The sequence below is a fragment of the Passer domesticus genome, chromosome 3 (genome assembly GCF_036417665.1).
Source record: "Passer domesticus isolate bPasDom1 chromosome 3, bPasDom1.hap1, whole genome shotgun sequence".
In the NCBI taxonomy this organism is placed as follows: domain Eukaryota; kingdom Metazoa; phylum Chordata; class Aves; order Passeriformes; family Passeridae; genus Passer; species Passer domesticus.
Genome location: NC_087476.1, coordinates 29,806,225 through 29,821,313, shown reverse-complemented (window position 1 = coordinate 29,821,313; position 15,089 = coordinate 29,806,225). Strand labels below are relative to the sequence as shown.

The following is a 15,089-nucleotide window of genomic DNA, read 5'->3' as shown; positions in this document are numbered from 1 at the left end:
AAAATAAGCATCTGAGAATGATGGAAAACTGATTATGTTCAATATCCTTGATTTCTAAACTACCATATACAGCCAAATGGATTTTCTAACAGAATCAGGCTCATTTACTAACCACTATTGTTTCTCAACTGTACTGGCACGTTGAGATAGTTAAAGTATGCTAGCCTGAATTACCACGGTGACACTTAGGATTTTTCACTTAAAACTACTATTCATTCTCTAATTATACACACATATATAATTTTATTCCAGCCCTGTACATCACTGCTGTTAAAAGTACTACTTTGAAGTCCATCTAGTTCTGAGCTCTAAGGAGTTAAAAGATTAAATAATTACCATCAAAAGCAAGAATGCATACTGAAGAGTTGGAAAACATTTCAAGCAGTTATTTTCTGCTTTTGTATGACAAATGTGCCCCAAGACCACTCCTGCAACAGCAGCTGTTTGCATTTCAAAATCAATATGTTCTATGAACACCTTCCTGGGACCTACAGAAGAGCTTTATGCTTCCCTCTCCTGATCTTTTGCTTAGGACTGTGTTGGTGTGACCTGGCAAACACCCACAAAGCTGCTCATTCACTCCCCTCTCCTACAGGACAGGGAGAAAAGAGCAGGAAGGTGAGAAGACTTGCAGACTGAGATAACAGTTTTATAAGTGAAGCAAAAACTGCATACAAAGGAGGGAAAAAAGAAAGGGAAGGATTTCTTCATTACTTCCCATGGCCAGGCAGCTGTGCAGTCACTTCCTAGAAAGCTGAGCTTCAGCACCCGCAACATTTGTTTTGGACACCACTATAAGCAAGATTGTCCCTTCTTCCTTTCCTTGAGCATTTGTTTCTTGAGCACTTTATCACATGGGATATAATGATTAATTCCAGTGAGCAGACATCTCAGCTGTGCTTCCTGCCCACCCAACATTCAGCCTTTAAACTCTGGGGAACAGAACGAGAAAAGTTCTGATAGTGTTTAAGCACTGTTCAAGCAACAGCCAAAACAAGGAGGCAGAAGAAATCCTTTCAGTTAGACTCCATTCTTTAGAATTGTTATTTGAAAATCCCAAGACACATTCACAGATCCCCACATTTGCTGCAAGAAGCACTACTCTTACTAATGGAAATGCTAGCAATACTTTGGGTAATCACCTTGCTTTTAATTTATCTTGCTCAATATTTGAAAAAGTCAGAACACTCGATGTCCACTGCTTGACCTTTAAGACCATAATCATTAAAATGACTGGCAGCCTTCAAAGTAAATGCTATTATGACAAAATTAGATTTCAAGGGTCAAAAGATCTAGGAATTACTCACCAAAACTAATACATCTTTTCCCACATGGCAATTTTATGTTACTACTACTAGTCAGGTTAGAATGGTGAGACTGTTTGCACTGTCTTAAATACTTCAACAACAAGCAACCTATTGATCTGCCTTTTTATTTCCCCCTATAAAACATTACAGACACAAAATACTCACTCTTACACTTGGTCGACCTATATTATGGGAAGGCCTCACTTAAAATTTATACCACTTTTAGTTTTAGTGCTCCAGGATAGAGTTTTGCAGGTCATTTACCTCCAACCTATTAATCAAGTTTCAGCTAAAATAGTGCACCAGAAGAAACTTAATAAAAAAACCTTCATAGCCATTCCACTAAGGTAGATGAAGTATCTCAGTTTGTACAAAAGATTCATCTAGCCATGACAGTTTAGAAACAGATAAGATAAAGTCTTGTATACCCAGCAGCTTCTCCAGTTTTCCCCTTGAAGTATAACCCATGTGTCTTCTAAAAACTGGAGCCAGTTTGATCAGGTTACTACAGGGACACAAGGTGTTTAAATACAGTACCTGTATGATGCCCAGGTTTTTATCCCTATAGGGTGTTTACACAACCGAATTTCCTATTATCCAGGTGCTGCCCCAGCAATGAGATCCTAGACAGGCAAATTCTATATATTTGCCTGTAGACTTGCCCTGCCTCAAGTCTTCCTACGAGGAGGACTTGACATGACTCAACTCTAAAAAAACTAAGAAAGATTGTTAATTGTAGTTAAAAACTTTGTTACCAAACCTTGTTAACAAACACTTGAAACTTTGTTAACAAAAAGTAAAACAACTTCTGAAGTAGATGGCTTTCTCCTGGAAAAAAGCAGTTTTTATTTTTCCAAAAGCTCGAATTTCATTAATTAGTATTTATTTATGAAATAAATTTTGGAAATCAAATATATTTAAGCAATGAAGGAGCAAATTAAACAGTGGAATAACAGGCAAACCTGAGGCCAAACAAAAATATTCATGTGTAACCTCTGAATTTAATTCCGAGTAATGACAATATGCAATATTAAACACTTAAAATAAAAAAATGTTTTCATTAATCCAAATCAATCATAACCACAGTTAAACACTAGGCAAGAGAAGTCACAAAATATTTTCTGTGTGTTCAACATATACCAACTATGCTTGACTTAACCCAACAGTCACCTAAAGCCTAGGGTGCAAACCTTTCCGTGTGAAAAATGTTCAACAGTAATTCAAAGTGATTCAATAAACAATTTACATTTTTGTAAATTGCATATGAAGTAAGGATCCTTATTTCTGTATACAGGAAATATTTTGCACTAACAGAAATATTTACAGGTTTCTTTTTGTTGGGTCCTTAAAGGTACATTTGGTTTCCTTTAAAAAAAATAAATTTCAAGAGTAATTTGGTTAAAGTGCTGAACATATTTTTGCTAGCCATTGCTAGCCAATTAAGAAGATGAATATTTGGCTTCAGCAATGAAGACTGGACATCAAGAATTTTGGTGACTGCTATTTTATACTATTTAAAACACCTTTACATGTCATTAGTAATGCTACCTTACCTACCAAGAACTGCACTACACACTGCAACTTCAGCCAGCCAACAATAACATGAAATACTTGTCATGTTTGATGTAAGTTTTAATAGAATTGTAATTTTGTTCTTCTAAAAGCTATCTGAATTTTTACTAGAAGTGCCAATGTGCACTTCAGCAGCTTGCTCCACCATTCCAACATAAAAATACACTTGAAGTTACTTCTTCAGTCATCTAAGATACAGACAACTGCTTGAAAATATTTTCAGTCTCTTAGATCCTTTACTAATTTTAGTAAATTTTAGTTAATTTTAGTAAAAAAGCTATAGGACTGTAAATGACCAATACATATACTAGACTATATACTAGAATACTGTGAAGTCTCTGGAACACTGCCCAGCTGAACAAAGGAATAAACTTCAGCAACCCAAAGACAGATTGCTGCTTCCAATAGAAGAATAATTTATTTTTTTTTCTTCACACTAAACTTTCTTTGCCATATTTCTTTACATCATCTACTGGTTAGACCTAAATTCCTATTTCAATTCTTAGCAGGTGGCTGTGAAGGTGTGTGCTGTCTTCCAGAGAAATCATTACAAGATTCTGAATGCATTAGGTCACATACAATTTAAAGAATCCTTAAAATAACGAGGTTATTTTTTTAGGCACACAAGTTTATTGCATGTATTTAGTCTTACTGACAACGGCAATTCAGCTGCCTTCATAAAAAGGAGTGATGAATTTTGACTGGAAATTTAAACACAGCATAAGTGCAAGTTTCTTGTAAGAGCTAAACAGAAAGGTGGATTTGAGCCATCATACAGCTTCACAGAAATTAATTTGGAGCCTTAGCTATTCCATGTTAAATGAAAAACACCAAGCAACATTTCTCAACATTTGGCTTAGCTGGGATGGAGTTAACTTGCTGCACTGCAGCTCCTATGGAGTTCTGGTAACAGTAATTCTTTAGCTACAGCTGGACAGTGATTGCACAGTCAAGGATTGCTTTTCCATCCCTACCCAGCAAGCAGGGATAGGGCAAGAGGCCAGGAAGGAAGAGTCAGGGACACAAGACCCCAACTGACCAAAGGGACATCACAAATATATATTAGAATTCAATCAGGTGCATAGAAACAGCACTAACTGTGACATATTTGTGGTATTTAAGGAGTCCTTTGCTAGAAACTATCTGAGCCCTAAAAATGAAATAAATTCTTAGCCACCAAGAAACAACGTAGCCTGTTATATCTTTAAGTTTTCTGATGTTTTAGATAACTCATGAATTTGAGAAAAATCCTGGAGACTATTTCTAGTTACAGTAGACTTCTATGCCAGTATAGTTATTGTATAGCACCAACATTCTCCCTACTCACAGAAATATCTACAGCTATTAAAAAACTGTGAACACTTCAAAAAAACAACTTCAGCTGTTTAAAACTTAAGCAATAAAGAGCTTGAAAGAAATGTACATAATTTTAGATAAAACTCTTCAGATAAGTTGATTTCAAGCCAATTTTTAAATTGCCGAAAAAGTTATCCAATCTCACATGCCACTTTCATTCTAAAGTGCACATCAAAGTGTGAATTTTGTGAAAAAGGCATCATTTTTACATACTCTCTGGTTAAGCTAAAGCTTTTCTCTCAGCATATTTCAAAATCTTTCCAACTTTTTCCTCACACTTCCCTTTTTTCAGGATACAATTTTTTGATGACAGATTTCTCCTTCATATTATTTAAGCTGCACTCCATCTTGCACGTGCTTTAAAAAAGCCATACATACATTCGTGCACATACTCCCAAATACCACTTTCTTCTCTGGCTCCATTAACTCACTCAGAAAGGACCATGTGTTCTGCTCCACTATATTAGAAATAAGCTGATTGAAGAAGCCACAATAAAAATTCACACATTGCTGACAAACCTGCCTAATGCACTTCTACACAATACAACCATCTATTTGTGAGTACAGCTGACAAACATCTTTGGGCAAGAATAATGTTGGGAATTGTAATGCTGAAGCTGGTATAGTGCATTTTCAAAGGAAATAAAACACAAAATACATCAGTTTTGTATGTCCATGATTTAAGTTTTACTCCAACTGCTTAAGTTTTATTTTGCACAGCACATGCATAGTACTGCATCAGGTACAAAACAAGGCTTACACAGTACAGTTCATTTAAAATACTGAGGAAAAAGTACTTTTATCAGCATGAGAAAAAACATGAAAGCTTCATATAGGAACAGTATAGTATAGTAACAGTAACTCCAAGCAGCCAATACAGTGTGAAATATTGCTTTAGCTTTCCATTTAATTAGTTAAAAAAATCTTTTAACTGTTTTAAACATCTCAGTCAACACTCCATCCTCTACTCTGCTTCCACCTGCAGTAAGAAATTAGCAAGAAATATTATACACTATCAGGAAAGACTGGGCCAGAGTAGGAGAACCTGCCACACAAACATGCTAAGAAAAAAAAAAAAAAGAAAAACTAAATTAAAAAGCAAGCAATGGAGACCAGAGCAAACTAAATAAAGAGGCAAAAGAAAATGAAAAGTATTTGAACATGACATAACCGGGAGACCTCCACAAATGAACAAGATCACTGCAGATTTGACTATAAAGTCGAACAATGATTGTTGCTTTTCATATTACACCAATTCAGATTTTCCATCCCTCCATCAGTACCCTACCACCTGTTCAGCATTCTGTAACTGCAGTTAATACTGAAACACTCCTTTTGTTCAATACAGGTGCTGACACCTCTCACGAAACATTTTAACTTATAGAGAACTCAGAGATCTGAATTAGGGTGAAAAAGCAATCATGAAGCCTTTCAATTTCACACATGTTGTTAAAGGGAAGGACAACCATTTTACATCTCAGTGAATAATTCTGCATCTTTTACAATATATGTATAAAACCATCTTACCAGGAAATTAATAAGTTTTGAGACAAAATTTTAAATTAAAAAAGCTTGTCAAAACTAGCTTTAAATATGGTTTGTATGATAGAGGTACATAAACACAAAGCTAGTTTTCACTTTACATTCTTGCAGTTACCAGTTAGAAATTCTATAAAGAAGCAAACCAAGAATTACACTTAACAGAGTGCTACAGACAGTATTAGAGATGCAAAGTTAGTAAACTTATCTTGGGCCAACTTATTTAAAGACTTCTGACAGACTACAATTCCTTTTTTCGCTCAACAGCACCCTGCCTGTCCTTTACCCAGAAGTGCAGTGAATTCACTTTAACTCTCATTTGTTTCCCCAAATCCTGCGGCTGTTTAACAGACTTGATTTCCCAAAGAACTGGCTCCATCTTGTGGAACAGAGAATTAACTACAAGAAAATCTACACACCTGACTCATCTTGAGTGGTTGCTAGTCAGTTCCCAAAACCTATCACTTTTGGCCAAAGAAAGCCTCAGTCGTTGCATCAATCCAAGCACACCCATGCTCTCTCTCTCTTTGCATTACTCCTACACCCAATTCATACTGCTCAAGTGTTCTGCTACTCGAAATTTCAACCAAGTTACGAAAGAATATATTTCAAAAATATCTGTAACTTCTCCAAGCTGAGATACAAATAAAGATTGTGAACAGCAGACAAGCACCCTTTCACAGCAGGTAGAGAGAAAAGAAGAAAAACCAAGTAAGCAGTAGTTGTATTTTATGTAATTCAATTCAATACAAGAAGATCAGAGTCAACACAAAACAGTCCCTTCTCCAGTGACTCCTCAGGGAAGAATAAAAGAACAAGGCAGAACTTACAGAGATTCATTCCTCCAAGTTACTCTGCTCAAAATATAACACATTAGAGACAGCAATTAAATCAAAATAATACTGAAATGCTCCAAACAAATAATTTACTATCATGTTTTTGAAGTCTAATCCTGTTGGTTCAAAGACCATCTCTTACTAATTTCATTGGTGGTTGCTTAGCTTTTCACACAAAAGGGAGATCCACCATCTCCATTTCTGATTCACAGACTCCTTGGCTTGATGGGGTGGGCAGATTGAAACAAATCCTTCAAGAAAATAGCACCCACCACCCCCAATATGAAAAGCTTAATTGCAATGTTAATGTCCACTGAAAGAGACTTTGTGAATTAAGCAAACCTTTGAAAGAATAAAAAATCTCGCATAAAGATCTTGAAGCAAAGGAAATCACGCAAGAACCACAGTACAAGAATCTTTATTCTAGGAAATGTTCTTCAAGGCCCTTGAACCTTAAGTCTTGAGACTACTGATAAAGGACTATTTACTCGTCACTTGAGCCACTGAATTAGTTTCTGATTAAACAGAACAAATAGCCTGAAGCATGTTCTCATGTCAGTCACATCTTCTAACATTAAGTATAACTTCCTTTACAGTAGAAGAGGTTTCCTTGCTTTATTTCCATACCTACGACTGGGAAAACTACACAAACACAGTCTATGTGCTTTTAAGGTGTCAAAGTATGCAGCAAAATACTTTTTTATATAAACAAAGGCAACAAAAGGCATAAATGGTAGTTGTTAGCAGTCTTTCACAGCTGGCTTAGTAAGCCTGTGTTCAAAGAGTCAAGACCAGAATTTGACAACTTAAAATTTACCACATTTAGAAAAGCATGACAGAAGCTCAAACAAGAACTGTTTAAAAAAATGTTTTCATATTTTTAAATTAAGTCCAACTCAACAGCATGAAATTGCTCTGAAGGCAGAAACCTCAAGTACACTATTCCAGAGCCCAGATGAATAGCAGCTAGATTCATGTGGTTCAAGGTATACTGCAGGAACAGTGGGAAGACAAGCCTTAGAAGCATTGCTTAGCTATTTTTAACCAGTGTCTCATAGGTGGTAAAGAGTTTCATGGACAGAATTCCTCCAAGTTTGTCTTTTGGTTTGGATAACCATTTTTCATGAAAGCCATCAAAAAATCCATTAAGTGCAGACCTATTCATAACTCCAAATAGGCTCAGTAGAAGTACCATGAATGAAACTCTTCCCCTGCACAACTCTGTCCCACCTCTATAAGTCAGAGAGAGAAATATGTACCAGTTTAAATTCTTCCTTCAGCTCACTTAGTCACTTGCTTCTGTAGCATCAAAAACTGCTAAAAGCACGTCAAAGAAATTTCAAGTGTTGTATAGAGCCCCACCTAGAAAAGAAGTACAGTGAAATAAATGTTTCTTCAACTCTGTGTTTAAGCCACAAAAACAAGTGGCTGACTTCATAACAACTTTAATTCTGGAATGCATCCAAGTAATTTCAAACAGTAAAAGCTTTACACAGAAAATGAAGTGTGGAATATGCAAGTGCAGTTTGTAAATCAGAGGACTGGTTGGTTACATTAGCTATTGGAGATACACAGGTATTGCCAGCTTATTCTTGAAATGAACAGGTCTTTTCCTTGTCTAACAGCCATTTGGCACAAGCAATCTAGTAAGATGACAAAGTGAAAGAATTTTGTTTTGCCTTATTAACAAATTCATTTTCCAAAATAAAGTAATTTTATTAAATATTATAGGTGATTATAGGACATACAAGCTAAGTTGTGAAATAAAATACAATATTTAGACTTCACGGTTAAGTTATGTACACAAATACACAGTTGATCCCTCCTCACGTAAATTACAAGAAAATGGAGATTACAATGTTTTTTGGGGAACTGTCCCCCGGAGACGTCCTATTTCTCTTAGGAATCAGATGACAGAATTTAAAAAAAAACACCTACGTCATTAAAACACTTATTTTTAATAAAAATATCTGAGCATACCTGAGTGTTTTGCAAGGAAGCTTCCTTTGACACCATCTCCCAAAGTTGGCATTCCTGACTTGGAAGTACTTCACACCTGAGATTTCACCCATCCCCACACCAGCCAGGTAAGCAGAATCATCAGCAACTTCTGAACTGCCAAGAGAGCAGCTCCTGACCCTTGGCTGGCAACCACGCCTGGACAGCCTGAGCACGTGTCAGTGACTGCACAGGGAGAACACATGCACAGGACACAGCCACAGCACTCCTAGCAGCCTTGTGGGTGCTACAGCACCCTTTAGAAAGTAAAGTCAGTGCCCCAAGCATCAGAGATGACAGGGGTGCCCACCCTGGTACATTCAAGAACCTAAGAGCCTCAGAAATAAAATTTCAATTTGGCTAAGGGGTAGCACTCCAATTTTATCCTGCCTGCTCACTCGTGAAGAGAAAGACTGCTTGTGTCAGAGTTCAGGCTGCAAGAATAAGGTGTGCAAGCTGTCATTTCCTGTTAGCAGCATTTGGTGCTTTCTAAAAAAGACAAGGTTATGTAGCATATTACAGTATTAGTAGGAAGCTTCTGGGGCAGGTCTTGACTGCAATTTTCCCTTGTCAGCAAGGAAATGCTAAACCACTTACTGTTTTAAGTTTACAATTTATATTCCTTTTATATGCAGAAATAAAAGGAAAATGGGCAACAGTGAGCCCTTATAAAATGTTTTCATAAGCTGATAGCTAAGCATTAACTAAAAGCATCACTGAAAAGAAATTTATAAACCTACACTACACTGTTAGGATGTAACAACCCCTCTGCACACCCAGGCAAAGGATAAAGATTATATAAGCACCTGCTTAAGAAAAAAAAAAACCAAACCTTCAGTCAGTAATTGAAGTTCTTCCTTTAACTATGACAAAAACCCTCAGAGATAACATTTGTTTGCAAGACAGGCTTATCATAGCCTGTTCACCATAAACAAGATTGAACCTTTCTCTACAAGACATTATCTAGCAATTGCATTAATCAGCTTTCCTTTACCTTTTCCCTCCAAATATAACTGAAGAGATCCTTAAGTAAACACTCCACAAACTGTACAAGCTCTGTGCAGTCCTCAGAGACTCCAGAGATGTGCTTTCTCAAACACAACAAAGAAGGTAAATGGACTCCCATAACCCCTCCAACAAGAACCTAAATTTGATAAAAGATGCAGAGAAACCAAAGACTGAAGGTTCTTTATCCAAGAGCCATAGAATCGGAGTCTTTAAGGTTGGAAAAGACATCTTAAAGGTCCACCATTAACCAAACATGGCCAAGTACCACATCTACCTGATCTTTAATTCTTCTAGGGATGATGATTCAGCACTTCAGGCAGTGGAGCTGGGCAGCCTGTTCCAATGCCTGACCAACTTTTCAGATAAGAAATTTTCCTCAATATCTAATCTATATCTTCCCTGGCACAATTTGAGGCCACTTGCTCCTGTCCTGTCACTGGCTGCCTGGGAGAAAGGGCCAACCTTCACCTGGCTACCTCCTTTCAGAGAACTGCAAAATTATTAGGGCTCCCCTAAGCATCCTCCTCTCCACACTAAACAACCACAGCTCCCTCAACTGCTCCTCACAGAACTTGCATTCCAGACCCTTCACCAGCTCCACTGCCCTTCTCTGGACTCACTCCAGCACCTCAGTGTCCTTCTCACAGTGAGGGGCCCAGAACTGGACACAGGATTTGAGGTGCAGCCCCACCAGTGCCAAGCACAGAGGGACAATCACTGCCCTGGTCCTACTGGCCACACTATTGCTGACATGGGCCAGGATGCCACTGCCCTTCTTGGGCACACCCTGGCTCACGTTCAGCTGCTGTCAACCAGCGCCTCCAGGTCCTCTTCCATCAGGCAACTTTTCAACCACTCTGCCCTCAGCCTGTAGCACTGCAGGGCGTTGTTGTGACCCAAGGGCAGGACCCAGCACTTGGCCTTGTTGAACCTTCATACAACTGACCTCAGCCCATGGATAGAGCTTGTTGAGATTCCTCTGTAGAGCCTTCCTGCCTCCTTCCAGCAAATCAACAGCCCCACCCAATCCAAATCATCTGTAAACTGACTGAGGGTGCACTCTAGACACTCATCCAGATCATTGACAGAAATATTAAACAGGACTGGACCAAAGTTTGAGCACTGGGGAACCCCACGAGTGACCAGAAGGATGTGACTCCATTCACCACTCTCTAGGCCTGGCCACCCCATCAGTTTATACTGAGCAAAAAGTACACCTGTTCAAGCAGCCATGAGCAGGCAAAGTAAAGTGCCAAATTTCAGCCTCTAGACAGTAGAAATATACTGAAATCTGTAAGGACCAGCCAGATTGTTTCATGTACCAATCCTCTCTGCTATATTTGTTTATGTGGGGATGGAGTTTATTTTCTTCATAGAAAGCCCTAGGGTGGTGCATGCTGAATCTGTGACCAAAACAGTGCCAATAACACATAACAATGTTTTAGTTATTCCTGAGCAGTGCTTACATACCATTGAGGCCTTTTCTGCTTCTTAGACTGTCCTGCCAGTGAGGAGGCTGGGGGTGGGCAAGAGGCCAGAAGGGGACACAGCTGAGACATCTGACCCCATCTGACCAAAGGGACATGGCATACAACACTGTGCTCAGCAATAAAAACTGGAGTAAGAAGGAGAAAGAGACATTTGGAGTGAGTAACTACATAACCATTACATGTGACAGAACTGCTTTCCTGGAGAAGGCTGAACACCCACCTGCTGATGCTTAATTCCTTATTTTGCCTCGCTTGTGGGCACAGCTTTTGCTTTACCTGTCTTTATCTCAACCCATGAGTTTTCCCTCTTCTTACTATTCTGAGTCTCTCTGCCATCCCACCGGCATCCACATCCACTGCAGACATTCATCTATAATCCTCCTCCACATACTGTCTCACTTCCTCTTCAGGTTATGTAGAACAGATCAGGTAGATTTTTAGGCTGCACCATTCATCTCATCTGTCTTACCTACAGAGAGTTCATTAACCCACCCTCAAACACTAATATACCACAGCTGTCAGGCACAGGAATGTTGCCATCTTGCTGCAAAGGTTTCATACCTTCTTGGTGATTTTCATGAGCAGCTCCTCACAGCACTGGCTCCTTCTTCTCAGCACAGCCAACAAACTCCATCTCACCTCTCCACCAGCCAACCTGCTCTTTTACAATACCCCTCCTAACTGGATCCAGCTGTGGCCTATTAAGGGCAGGCTTGTTCTTAATGCTTGATAATTGGCACAGCTGTAACTCCTTAAGGGTGAGATTACCTTCACCATCTCTATTCTCCTACATTTTATCTATCCACAATTCCCCCTTTTTCTTTTAATTACAAAGTTTTTGATTCATTGCCCAAACTTGCAATACAGATCATCAGAAACTCTTATACTGATTCATTACCCAAACTTACATTACATATAATCAGAAACCTTTATATTTATATCTCTAGAATATTGACAATATCCACAGCTGTACAACTTTATAGCTACAGGACTTTGAACAACATTGATCCAGCATCTGTCAAGTGTACTTATGCTTATGGAATATAAACTTTTAAACTTATGCTTAATCAAAGATTCATAGTTGCATCACAAACAAAATGCACATGTTTCATTAGCAAACAAATACACCATACTAAATAATAGAGCTACTTTTTCCCCAATCCCCACTGCTGTTTTAATAACTCTCTTCTTCCTTCTACAGATTTTGTTGTATTAGTTGATCATTGCAAGCCTCTCTTGTCTTGCTCTGTTTTCCATTCTTTTAAAGTCTTATAAAGTGATTTCCAGGCAGCAGCCAAATCTGCAGCTGCCTTGCCCCCTTTTTGACACTATATTTCACAGGTTTTTACAGGTTTTGTTTGTTTTTGGGTTTTTTTGTTGTTGTTGCTTTTTTGTTTTTTTCTTTTTTTTTTCCTTTCCACGTATAGCAAACAAACCATCTGTTCGGCACTCCATGTTATTTCTCATTGTGTCCCCAGCAACTCACACGTACCTAAGGTGTCAAAATCTGTCAGGTCCAGATCAGGCAGCTTCCCCTGCTGCTCTCATTGCTACACTGGGCTTCATCTCCAGCTGCACCTTGCCCTACAGCCCACTCCCAATCATGTCGGATTATTGTGGAGATGGCCACTATACATTTTTAGAGGGCTTCTCTTACATGTTGTCTGTGCAGCCCTGACTCTGCCTCTCAGAGCTCCATGTTGCTGTTGTTCCAGTGCTCGTGTTGCAATGACTTAGCAAACCACCCCCCGTACTCCTCAGGGGCCATGCTATTGCTGAGGCACCCCCTGCTGCTGTGGCCATACCATTTGCCACTTCTGTCACACAGCTTGTATCCTGCTGCACACACTGCCAGCACCATTCTGGGTCCTTGATCACGTCGGGGCCGCCAACTGTTGCCATCTTGCTGCAAAGGTTTCATACCTTCTTGGTGATTTTCATGAGCAGCTCCTCACAGCACTGACTCCTTCTTCTCAGCACAGCCAACAAACTCCATCTCACCTCTCCACCAGCCAACCTGCTCTTTTACAATACCCCTCTTAATTGGATCCAGCTGTGGCCCATTAAAAGCAGGCTTGTTCTTAATGCTTGATAATTGGCACAGCTGTAACTCCTTAGGGGTGAGAATACCTTCACCACTATCTCTATTGTCCTACATTTTATCTATCCACACAGGAACAGCGTACCTCACAAATGCAACTCTGGTCTTGACCCCTGAGTTTACTGTAATGGTATTATCAATCTTCAGAGCAGAACTTCCAGTGGAGCTCAGGGTACTAAATGAACAGAAGACTGAGGAAAAGAACAGGCTGAAGAGGACAGGCAGAATCACACCTTTTCTCCACTTGAAGCTCCAGTGTCATAGACACAAACCCTCCCCACAAATGCTCAGGACCTGCACGTCAGGGCAGCTACACCCCAATACTGCACTCTGCCCAAGTCTCAGAAAGTGGATCCCACCTTGGAGTGCTTCAATACCCCTCCCTGAATCTAGGTTTGAGCCAATCCACACAACTGAAGGCATCTATGCTCTGTGAGATCTATCGTTTAAAGAGCAGGTGTTAACATCTGTATTTCCTCAGTCAGTGAACAAAAGAACTATAATCTAGGCATAAATGGACTTCCTGAGGTCACTTAGATTAACTTCATATCTCAATCAGATCTAATTAAATCATGCTGCTTAGGGTTTTGTTCAGCTGTTCTGAACAAGTCTAAGGTGTATTTCACCTTTCAACTCTTTGAGGAAAAACTCAGTCCAGTATTTGAAAATTCTGTCATTTGTAAACACAAAGTAACTTATTTATACACAATTCAAATGCCTCATGCTACACATTCAAGGTTTAAATGTGCTTTGCAGTTTTCTAAGGGCATCTTCTTGCTTCCTAAAACTATGCTGGTCTCCTGCATGATGATACTAAATTAAATATAATTCAAACTAACAGTTAAACATTCCAGCACGACAGACAATCATCAATACTCAGACATCATTATATCAGCTACATGTGACTGAGAAAGAGAAGAACAAATTTGCTTTTAAGTAGTGCTCTTCACAGCTGATTTAACTAGATTTGCATTTTAAAAAATTGAGAGAAAGTGGGGAGGGTTTTTTGTGCAAGTTATTTTTCCAAAGTGATCTTCTGTATTTTGTGTAGAAAATAAGTTGTAGCTGCACAGTATTTTTCCTCAAAGTATCATTTCCTTCAGATGCCAGAAGAGAAACGGAATACAATACCAAAGCAATAGCTGCATTCAATCTGGAATACTGACTTGTGAGTATGAGTTCAAAGGAGGATTAAGGTTGCTTGAGATGTTCTCGATTGTCCAAATTTGCTCTCAAAACTTTGCAAGCCTCTCAGGCATGAGATCTTGGATCTGTTGTATTTTTCAAATTTTCACTTAAGACCAAACACTCGACAGAATCCTTGTGTTCATGTTCATAAATACATGTTTGGAGTAACCTTTTTAAAGCAGGGACTCCATGAACACCTAGAAAGCTCCACAGAAATCAGTGAAAAATACAAGTGTCAAGGGGTAGTTAGCATTACTTCTTTCAGTAATGAAAACTGCAGAACTATGCAGTTGCTCTATGCTGCAGAACACCTAGAAAATGGAACCAAGGCTTCACAGTCTTTGTAAATGAAAGTGACAGTTACTTTGTACTTAGAACACACAAGAAACCCTCAATAGGTTGTGGTGCATAAAGCTTGTCTGGTCATCATGCACCCACCAAAGAGGAGAAAAGAAGATCAAAACCCCCATGGGTCAAGATAAAGGCAGTTTAATAAAGAAAAGCAAAGACCATATGCAGAAGTAAGAAGAAAAATATTTATTCTCCTATCAGCAGGTGATATCCACTTCCTAGGAAGCGAGGTGTCAGTACACAGTTGGTTGCTCTGGAAGACAAACACCCTAACAACAAAACCTCCCCATTCCCCTGCTTCCTCTTAGCTTTTACTTTGTCACTTGTTACAGCCTGTCCCTTA

General features: G+C 38.9%; 1 protein-coding gene across 4 annotated transcripts in view; it reads right to left on the bottom strand.

Moving 5' to 3' along the window:
• The window catches only part of SMAP1 (small ArfGAP 1), an 89,730-nt gene that overhangs the window by 61,616 nt on the left and 13,025 nt on the right, over positions 1 to 15,089 (bottom strand). The window lies entirely within an intron of this gene.